General features: G+C 48.7%; 1 long non-coding RNA gene across 8 annotated transcripts in view; it reads left to right on the forward strand.

The window, feature by feature from the left end:
• Positions 1 to 8,790, forward strand: part of LOC107196217 — a 38,964-nt gene extending 30,174 nt beyond the window's left edge. For 7 of the 8 annotated variants that reach the window (XR_001517589.2, XR_003048552.1, XR_003048553.1 and 4 more), the window contains one exon: positions 4,196 to 5,098. This is a non-coding gene — a long non-coding RNA (uncharacterized LOC107196217). Of the gene's footprint in view, positions 1 to 4,195; positions 5,099 to 6,820 lie in introns of those variants that run through there. The other variant, XR_003048554.1, reaches the window with a different exon arrangement.
• Positions 8,791 to 11,230: the final 2,440 nt, after the last annotated feature.

Consider the following 11,230-nt stretch of genomic DNA (forward strand, 5'->3'; position numbering starts at 1 on the left):
AAAGATCAAAAATTTCTAAAGATGGATGGTGCCACAACATTGTGAATGTATTTAATGTCACTGAATTGCACACTTAAAAGTGGTTAAAATGGCAAATTTTATGTTATGTATATTTTACCACAATAAAAATATATTTTTTTTAAAAAAGACCACATGTATCTATTCTCCATTCTCTGCCAAAGAGCAAAGAGCAGTCAAATGCCAGGCATTTGTAAAGTTCATACTTAGTACAGGGACTGTCTGACACGTGGTGGGCCATCAGGACGGGCCATCAGATTCTCGTTGTTCATTTTGACAATAGAACTGAGACTCAAAGAGGCTGAGTAGCTTGCTCAAGATTACACAAGGACAAATTCAAGATTCGAATGTGAATGTCTGATTCCAGAGGCTGTGTTCTTAATTATAAAGCTTGACTACTTCTTGAAAGAAACTTGGGAGATGCTTAACAGCAAGAAAACACACATGTGCATGTGCATGTACACACACACATGTACACACCACACACACACGCAGGCACCCCCCTTCTGAGATGGTTTGCTGGGTTCGAAATATGTGCAAAGACTTCTTATAGAAGTGAGCAGTGATAAACTCCATTAGTGTGCAGCTTGTCTCTTGCTCACCTCAATTAATATTTGTTGAAAGAGTAAGTGTTGAATGACCATCAGTGTGTCCTAAAGAAATCAGATTTCCTGAAGGAAGTGGCATATCAACTGGGTCCTGCAGTGTGGGAAGAAGTGAGGGAAGAAGATGTCGGCAGGCGCTTCGGAAGCCTCCCCTGACCTCCAGGGTAGGCTTGCGGGCACCTGAGCTCCATAGCCCTCCCTCCACCCCAGGCTTCCTTGCTGAGAGCACCTGGGCTGAGCTCCTGAGTTCACTGTTTACTGCTCCACTAGGTGGGAACTCTTGGCAGACAGCGCCCCAGTCCAACCCTCTCTGTGCCCAAATCCCAGCCAAGAGCTGGCATAGAATCAGTGCTCTGGGCTTTCTCACTGGACAGATTAACAAAAGGAGAGCTCTGGAAGAACCCTCCAGAGGAGTTCAACCTTGAAGAGCTCTTGTTCAATTCTCCTTATTTCCGTTTAATTAGAACAAATTCCCTGTTAGCTCAATTTCCATTCCCGAAGGTGGAAGGAATTCAGGAAACTTCTCCTAAGATGCCGAGCCCATTCTCAGTCTGCTGTCTAGACGTATGACCGAGGCTGCCCTCCACGTGAGCTTGCAGAGTTAGTGGGGGCTGTAGCAGCAGCTGGCACATGTTACCTCTGTGGCTGGCAAGGCCTCCCTTCTGAGCTGAGGAGTCCCCACTCTGAGACAGCAGCCCTGGCTGAATGGCTGAGGCTCCCACCTATCTGATAGTTACCTGTGCAGGTGAGGCCTGGGCTGCTGCTGCAAAGCACAACCTCAGGGTCACAATTCACATTAAATGCAAAGTGAAGGGGATTCTCTGGAGGTGTGCGTCGCAGTTATGCTGGGGCAGAGGTGAGGCTTTGAGACGGACCTGTGGTTGTGGCCATCTACCAGCTGTGTGTGAGCCTGCCGCCCTCAGAGCTGGCCTGCTGACGTCTCTGCTCTGTGGCCTGGATCCCCCACTGCCAATACTATGCAGTACTTGGACTTAATTTCTCTTGCCTCCAACTGAGCAATATGGAGTAGAGGAAGGCATACAAGAAAGACCTGGGTTCAAACCTACATAAGTCACATTAGCCATGTGATCTTGGAAAAGTGATTCCATCATTTGGAGTTTCAGCCTTGTGACTTGTAAATTGGAGATAATAAAATCTACCTTCAGAGTTCTTAAGAGGATTACATAAGATAATATTTATAAAGTGCTTAGAATAGTGGCTGACATATAATTAATTTTCTATGTGTTTGTTCAATGAATACAAATTTATCTCAATATCCCAAGTGTCAGTCTTAGAACATGTGACCTTGAGTAAGTGCTATGCCCTCTCTGAGCCTCACTTTTCCATTTGTACAATGCGGGTGTATGACATACCATCCTGAAAGTCTCCTCTGGCTTGAACATGTGAGGGCTCGAGAGCTTGTAACACTACACCTCACCATCCATTCTCAATTGGCTCCAGTATTGGCTGACTTTGTCCCCAGCTACCTTGACCCCTGGAAGATCTGGGCCTTCTGTGCTGTAGAACTCAGGCCCCTTGGAAATGCCAGGGCCAGGGTTTGTCAACATGGATTAATTCTGAGAAACGCGACAGCCAGGAGTGTCTCCAGAGAGGGTGCTTATCCGGCCTGGTCACTGAGGGAGTGGTCTGAACACGGCTGAACATTCCAATCAGCCAAGTAGCCTCGGGGAAGAATTTAGAGAAAAGGGCAGTGGGAAGCTAGTGCTGAGGTCTCTTAATCCCGGGGAATTTAAAGCCACCACCGAGTGGACTCCTAAATGAGTAGGGATTTGCTTCTCACAGCTTCAACAGACTGCTGCGGAGAGAAAGGTTTTAAATAGCAAAGGTGGCTTGGCTTGATTTGGCTGAGCTCACAACTGGACACATTCCTCTTTTGGTTCCCAGGGCACAAAAATAGTCTGGTCGGGGAATGGAGGTGCCCTGGGAGAAAGGAGATGGCGGTCTTCTCAGGTATCTTCAGTAGGGGACATAAGATGTGCCAAATAAATGTAGAGGGGGCCTCCTGGACCATCACGTGGCATTTTATGGCTTAGTAGGCTTTAGAGTTTTCTTGTGTGGTTCTCCTTGTTGGGAAAACTGACTCCATCTAGGACCTGCTCAAGGTCACCTTTGAGCAAATTAAGTCAATGGCAGAGCCAACGCTGAGACCTGTGTCTCTAGGCCCTAAAGTTGGCTGAACTCTACTCTTTAGGCACACAGCTTCTGCTCCAGCTATATAACCAGCATAAACCAGTGCAGTGCTTTGTTCCGTTCACATTTACTGAGACTTTGCCATGTGTAGGTCCTGAGCAAGGCACCAGTATGGGTGGGTCTGGGATGGGACAGAGATGAGCCCTGCAGGCACCTAGCTGTCTTCCAACTGTTAAGGCAGGGACGTTAGCAGCCTGAGAAAAGATATTTTAGGAAGGAGGAGCTGAGGGAGGGGAGCACATCTGGCTGGAATGGAGATGAGGCCGGAGACTTGGAGCTGAAAAGCTGCTTCCGTTTTCTGTTTTCTCATTTTCACCGGTTTTATCTCCCCTGTTAGCACAGGAGAGAGGGATTAAGCCTCCCCCATTAGCTGGGGGCACTCCCGCAGGCCCCGTCTCTAAGTCAGCTTCTCCTCCCCGAACGCCCTTTCAATGGCCTTCTGATTGTCCTGGCCTGGCTGCTACCTGGCTCAGGTGAACCATCTCTCACATGGTGTGTTCCTGGGCTCCTGGGCTCCAGCCCACAGCTGTCTCATACCTCCCACTCACTGCTGCTAGAGTGGCCTTTTTGCACCAAAACAATCTTTAGGAACTGAGCATTGTGAGAACCTGACGTTGCTTCCAGTTTTCTTCAAGGCTGTCCTGGGACAGGTGCAGCCAGAACGGTTCTGGCAGCCCCAGGGCACAGAGTAGGACTAGTGGGAGGAACACATGGGACAGGTTGTTTCAGCATCAAGGGAGGCAGCATAGTCTGCCAGCCAGAGGGTCTAGTGCTGTGGCAGGCTGCTGGGCTGGGGAAACGGAGGGAACGTGTTTCCCCCCTTCTTGGGAGGTGTATGAACAGGGACTTGAGACACTGTTGCTTGCTTAGACATTGTAGAAGGTGTTTAGGCACCAAACACAGGCACCAAATTTCAGACCAGGAATTAAGATTGTAAGCATTCAGTGCACAGTCTCTGTTTCCATGTCTGCATCACTTCTTGGTCAAGGAGCAATTTGAGAGCTTTTGTGGTTGCAAATAAGCATGTGGATCTGATTCATCTCATCCTCCTCAGCCTTTAACACAGAGCCCCCAGCACTTGCTAGGTTCAGAAGTGCTTGCAAAGAGAATGAATGACTTGTGAGCATCTGAGACCCAGAATGAGTCCAGGGCTGGGCCTGGCCACTCCAGCTGAGGACTGATGGGGACTTGGCATGGAGAAAAGGCTCCCCTCTGGCTTTCAGTCTCTGAGAACTACCCCACTTCAAAGAACTTGAAGATAAGAAGAGCTTTCTGGACTAAGTGAGATTTGGTCCTTCCCCAGCTCCCCCTCCCCTCACACCAAATGTGCACATGAAAATCTTGCTTTCTTATCTGTCTAGGCTCAGATTTGGCACCCCGGGGCTTGAAAGGCTGAGAGAGAGAGAGCAACTGATGTTTCATCCAGATGTCCTTAAAGGCCTCCAGCTGTGGACCACAGGATATTGTTTCTTCCGAGGTGCCAGCCCCAACTTCTACCTGTATGAAGGTGTGTGGCTCTGCTTGAATAGAAATTGAAGAGGGTGCACTAGAAATCAAATCTGGAAGGCAGAGAATCCTGTGAGAGCGACAGACCTGGCGGGAAGGATCCCAGGAGAGGAGAGTGTATAAGAAGACAAAGAAGGTAGAGGTTGTCATCTTTGAAGGGGGAATTCTCTATTCAAGACAGAGTCCTTAACTCACACTTGATAAGTGGACAATTCGATGGCTGGAAGAATGGATGGTCTAAATGGGTGGTGATCCATTCAAGGACTTACTGGATGCTTCCTTAGACTCTGTGATAAATCAGACCCAGTCTGATAGGACAAGTATTTAAACTATGAGTAACAGCAATTGACTACTTATTTCATGTCAGGCACTATTCTACGAACTTTAAATTAACTCACATGTCCTCACAACAACCTTATGAGGTGGGTACTGCTGTGAACCATTTTACATAGGAGCAAATGGAGGCAGTAGTTGTACACCTCAGACAAATGACACATTCTCTTGGGGCCAGTTTTTGCATCCATAGAATAGAGAATTGGGCTAAATAAAATCACTCATGTGAATGTGGCCAACACAAGTTGGTATGCAAGAAGTGTTTGTTGAATCTTAGTTTGACATGGGTAATGAAGTGACAAGGTCAATGTTTTCTGACTTCAGACTCTTTGGTTCCTCTGCCGCCCCATCCCCCATCCCAAGGGTCTAGCACATAGCAGGTGAGCATTACATGTCTATTAAATGGTTGATGAAATCTTTGTAAATTCCAGAGTCTGCCTTGGACTGGCTGCTTTCCTGCACTCCACCCGTATGGGGAATGTGGTGTGTTTTCCTTAGCTGGGAAGGTTCTCCCTGCAGACACTGCTTCCCCGACTCACAGGGGCCTGATCTCAAAAGCCAGAGTTTGCAGGAGGCCTCAGGAAAGGGGTGGTGGGGATCCCCAAACAAGGCTATGCTTCCCTTTATGCTGGTGTCAGCCCTTGGGCAGGCTGGCTCCCAACTCTCTGGGGGGTATGTGCGGAACTGCTTTGGCTTGTCTGAGAGCCAAGGGTGGAAGGGAGCGCACATGCCTCCCACTGCTGAGTGTATATGTAGCAGCCTGTGTTTGTCTAGTGTGAACAAATCAATCTTTGTGCCCATTTCTTCCAAGAAGTAGATTGGCTGGTCCTTCAGAAATAAAATCATTTAACAAAGGAAGCTCTGCAATGTCAGGCTGGGCAGTCCCAGTGTGGGTATCAGACAGTAGGGACCCTACACAGAGCTCTTTGCAGGGAAGTCTTTTCTATAGCAGTCACTCCCTGCCTAGGATTGCTGCAGAACTGGTGATAGGACCCTTAGGATAACAATAGATGGCCTTGCATGAGCCCTGGAGGGAGGAAAGGGGAGATGAAACTAACTCTGTGAAAGGTAAGACACTGAGGCAGAGAGAGGATAGAGAGAAAGGACACATTCAGGCAGAGGGAGCAAGCCAGTGGGGGTCCCCAGCATCCTCTCCTCGTCCCGTGGTGCCCAGTGGCATGGTGGTGCAGCAAGAGGCACAAGACCTCTGATGTCACCCACATCTGGGGCCTACCGCAAGACCCAGGGATTTGCACTGAGTCCAGTCAGTGCACAGTCGACCAGAGAGGAGCTCTGTCACACTTGGAGCAAGGAGATGGGGCAGAGTTATTTTTAGAGTCCGCCTGCTGGCTGAGATCATAGCACCTGGCGTCAACCAGCCAAGCTCTCGTCCTGCAGAAAGATGTATTCTAGGCCACTTTGGGGTGGGAGCTGTTCTCAGGAAAGCCCAGATCACTCTGAACTGTCAGACCTGCCAGACCTGCCAGACCCTCCCCACAGACCTCCTTGGAAACTGCCAGCTGGAGTCTGTTTGCACAGCTGGGGTGGGGGTAGAGGATGGGTGGAGAGGGGCTGCCCTCTGGGTCCTGAGGCTCTGGCCAAATATCCTTAGGCCAATTGGAAGTAGCCCAGAATGATGAAAGGGCCCTGCAAATCCATGAATGGGACATGGAATCCTGGGGCTGCTGCTTTCCAGCTGCCTGATCTCTAGCAAGTCATGGGGCCTCTATGAGCTTTCATTTCCTTATCTATAAAATGGAGAGAATAAAATACATAGCTATCTTTTGGGAGAACTAAACCTGGTTATACACACAGTGGGGGCTAAACATGTTAGTTCCCCTCTGTTTCTTCTCTTTATGTCCCTTTTCTCCTGTTTTTCACTCTGCAGAGTTATGTATCCATCCATCCATCCATCCATCCATACATACATACATCTTGATATATATATGTGTCTATCTCTTTATATATATATTCACTGAGTGCCATTGGTTGCAGGCTCTATGGATGCCATTGTTTTTCACTCTGCAGAGTTATGTATCCATCCATCCATCCATCCATCCATACATACATACATACATACATACATCTTGATATATATATGTGTCTATCTCTTTATATATATATTCACTGAGTGCCATTGGTTGCAGGCGCTATGGATGCCATGGTGAATGAGGTGGGCTCTAGCACTGAACAACCTACAGTGTTATGACAGAGACAGACGGACAAGAGCAATGCTATCAGAACTGGGAACATGGGCAACTACGCAGAAGAGGTGTTGACTGGACTGATTCTCAAGTCTCCTCAGCTAACAATCCTGAGTGGTCAGATGCCCTCCTGCTGCTGCCTGAGTAGTTGGGCAGCTTCCATTCATCTTTTAAGCACCGTCTCCTCCAAGAAGCCATCCAGACTTTCACCAGATCTTCCATAAGGCATTGTACTAAAAGCTTTACTGTCCAATCCTTGGAACGATGCTGTGAGATGGGTGGTATTATCACCCTACTTTACAGATAAGTCTCCAGGACTTAGGGAAGTCAGTGATGTCATCTGAATTTAACTCTGTCTGAGTTCAGGGTCCAAGCTCTTTCCACAAAACTAATTAGCCTCTTCTTTAGGCTTTCTTCCTACCCTGAGTCCCCTGAGCCCCTCTCAGAGGACTCATCACCAGGCTTTTAATTATTTGTTTACTGAGCTGCTGTTCCCACTCATCTAGAAACCTTTCAGGAGCTGGACTATATCTGATCCCTCTCTGTGACGAGGGGCCCAGCATAGGTCCGGCACACAGCAGGCCTCAGTGAACATTTGTGGAGATGGAACCAGTCCAAAAATATGTCACAACAGTCCCCCGACTCCAACTGGGCAGAGTCTGTGATTGAAATGGTTACCCTTCTCTCTGGATTCCACCTCAGCAGTATGACCCCACCCTGTTGGCCCAGGTCCCTCTCACCGTCAGTTTTTCCTGGTCTCAGGTGCTCTGGGGCTAGCAAGGTGTGACAGGGAAGGATGTGTGGTGACCATACACGAGGCAGGCCGACCGAGACTGTGAGAGTATGAGCTCCTGACTCACGCTGAAGTGAGGGTAAAGGCTGGGGAAGGGAGACATGCCTGAGGAGAAGCTACACTTCATAAACCCAGGAAAACCCAAAAGGCTTTGCAAAGGAGCTTAAGGAATTTAGGATTGGGACAAAAGGCTCAGAGAATTGACCCTAAAAGCAGAAGGCAGATCTGGTCAATTCTTCAGACGTGGGTCTGTCGTTGGCGTCTGAGCGGCTGCTTCGCTTCCCCTGTCAAAGCCCAGCTATGCTTGGCGCATTCGTTAGGGTCCCAGCAGGCCCAAGGCTGTGGGAGCCTGGGAAGGAGCTCACCCGGGGGAGTGACTGACAGGTTGTCAGGCAGGCTGACTTTTGGTTGGGAACTTGGTTCATAGGCAGATCAGACAGCAGCTGAGATCCCAGGGGAACCTGGCCCTGGTGATGGATGCTCTGAGACCTTCCTTTTTGCCTCTGCTCTGTCTCCTCTGCCCACCCCCCAACTTTTATCTTGCTTTCTTGTCCTTTCCTTGGTCATTGGCCAGTGGTGCTGGGGATGGAAGAGCCGGCAGATTCATCAGGCAGGGATGAAGGGAGGCTGGAGCCATCAGTTTATGAATCAGCTCAGCTCTGGCGCTCCTGTCAGTTGGAGACAACGCAGCTGCATCTGGAGTATGTGCCCCAGGGGCACTGTGCTACAGAGGGAGAAAGAGGCTGCCAGGAGCAGACGGACCTGACCTCGAGCCCTGGCACCACCACTCAACAACTCTGTGACCTTGGGCAAGCCACTCGACTTCTCTAAGCCTCAGTGTCCTCCTCTGTAAAGTGGGGATAATAGAATCTGCCCTGCCTAAATCACAGATTGTTGATAGCATCAAACGAGAAAAAAGTTTTCCAAATTGCTGACAATGGACATCACCATTCTTACTAACCACCTGGAAGGCTGGTGGGAGAATGAAGCTCAAATCCAGGTCTTCGATTGATGACTTCAGGTTGAGCTCCTCTGGGTCTGCCTATTCAGTTCCAGGGATTGAAAGCACAAAAAATGGAGCCAGTGCTATGTTTAACTGATTAAATGACTGATCAACGAATGTGGCTGATGAATTGTAACTATTCGGGAATCCTTAAAGCGCTCACTACAGAGTCAGTGTAAAGACTGTGTGATGGGGAGGAGGCAGGTACAATCTCCAGCCTTTGGGGAACTTGCAAACTCTTTGGGGTGTGGGACATCCATTAGAGAGCTATATGCTAAAAATATAAGGCAGAGCATCCAAGATACCAAGTCTGGCCTGTTCATAATTGTATCCCCAGTGCCTAATGCACATCGTTGACATTCAATAAATACCTATCAAACAAAGGGATAAAGAGATGAATGAATGGCACAGATCATCACTGTATGTTATCTGTATGCCCCTTGAGACTTCCAAGCTCTTGGGTCATTTGGAGAAAACTGGGTCCGAAGCTCAGACTGCCCAGCTGTTCCACAGTTGTTTGTCATGCTTCTCGTCCCTGCTTAGGAGAGTCCAACCTCCTCCATGCATGTCAAACCATCAAATCCCCTCACGAATCACTGGCCTTTCCTTCTACAAAAATTTAATTGCCCTGGGAATTTGGTCATGCTTTGTCACTTTGCCAAAGATTTGAGGGTGTCACAGGGGCAGGATCACAGGTTTTGCCAACTTGTACAAATTGCCCCATAGAACTCCCTACCCTCTAAACTCCACGTTCCTGACCTGTGGCTGCTCCCCACCTTTGGGGAAATGTGGTCTGGGGAGTACCCCCCAATCCCTTCCTGCTCTAGTTCATGGCTTTTCTTGCAGGGAGGAGGGCCACCAGTCTGCTTTCCTTTTTCCAAGAGAATTCCAAGGAATACAACATCTACTATTTTTCCCACATGCATCCTCCCAGGCCCTGTGATTTCCGAGACAAGTTCCCAGAGGGTAGTGGTTCAAGTTCAAGCTCAGGGTAGAGGAGGCTCTTTCTAACACTGAGAAGTATTTAGATGTCTAGAGGTGTGAGCTCCCTGTCATAGGTGTAAGCAGAGTGAGATTGAAGACGGTCCTTGGAGGCGCAGGTGTGAATTCTCGGTATTTATTCAATTTGGGGGCTGGAAAAGATATGAAGCCAGGAAGTAGGAGACATGGGTTTACAGCCCAAGCTCTCTTACCGACTCTCAGTGTTAGCTTGATCAAGTTCCCATCCATCTCTGTGCCTCGGTTTCTCCATTTGCACAATGGGTGGGGAGCAGAGGATAGGAAAGTCAGACTGAGTGCTCTCGTAGGTCCCTGCAGCTCCGAGACACTGTGATTTCTTGGTATCTTAAGAGTGGAAGGTGATTTGTTTTTTCTGCAACAGGACCTGAGTGTTAAGTTTGTGGGAAATTGAGAGTGACTGGATTTTCTTATCTCTCTGGCTCTAGGCCTAGTTGGAGCTTCATCTGGCTCCAGCAGAGGGGGAAGGGATGCCCCAGACCCTTCTCTGGTCTAGAGAAGGTAAAGCAGGCCCTTGACATCCTGCATGGAGTGGGCCTGGCCAGGCAGCCTGTAGAGACAGAGGGTGTCAGCAGCACAGAGCAGTATGGCCTGTGTGACAAGGCTAGGGGATGAAGAGCATCTCTCTGCACCTCTGTGCTGCTCGGGGTCATAGAGGAAAAACTCTGCTTTTGGGATGAAACTGGGTTGTGGAGCCCACTCCTGTCTGTCTTCCTCTGCAATACAGACTCCATGGGAGGATATGGGAAAGCGTGGCTCTCTCCAACTCTCATCGAGATTGGTCCAAATGTTCCCCAAAATTTCCCATTTAAGGTCTCTAAAGATACCTTTAATTATTGGTAAACATTTTTCTTTTTAGCTACCACATGCTAGGTTTTATTCTGGGTGCTGAGATATAGCAGTGAATAAGAAAGAAATGGCCGACTCTGGCCCCGTGGCATGCCCACTTCTCACCCCCTGCAACTTCTGGGCCCATGGCCAATCTGTATCACAGCATCATCACTGTCAAGCCAGAGAACATGCACTGTCAAGCCAGAGGACATGGCCCAGTGGACAAGATCATCAAGAGTTTTGAGCAGAAAGGATTCTGCTTCGTGGCCATGAAGTTCCTTCGGGCCTCTGAGGAAAACCTGAAGTAGCACTATGTTGAAACGAAAGGCCTTGCATTCTTCCTGGGGCTGGAGAAGTACATGAATTCAAGGTTGATTCTGGCTATGATCTGGGAGGGGCTGAATGAGGTGAAGACAGGGCTGACGACGCCTGGGGACACCAATCTAGCAGAATCTAAGCCGGGCACCCTTCGAGGGGACTTCTGCATTCAGGTTGGCAGGACCATCATTCATGGCGGTGATTCAGTAAAAAAGTGCTGAAAGAGAAATCAGCCTATGCTTTAAGCCTGAAGACTTAGTCACTGCAAGTCTTGTGCTTTTGACTGGATCTATGAAAACAAGGGCACAAAGCAGCATTTCCCTTTGGCACCACTTGATGCATCCCTGGACACAGCATTTCATTCCACAGACTTGGAATAGGATCAATAGGG

This window comes from Pteropus alecto, unplaced genomic scaffold (assembly GCF_000325575.1).
Source record: "Pteropus alecto unplaced genomic scaffold, ASM32557v1 scaffold25, whole genome shotgun sequence".
Lineage (NCBI taxonomy): Eukaryota > Metazoa > Chordata > Mammalia > Chiroptera > Pteropodidae > Pteropus > Pteropus alecto.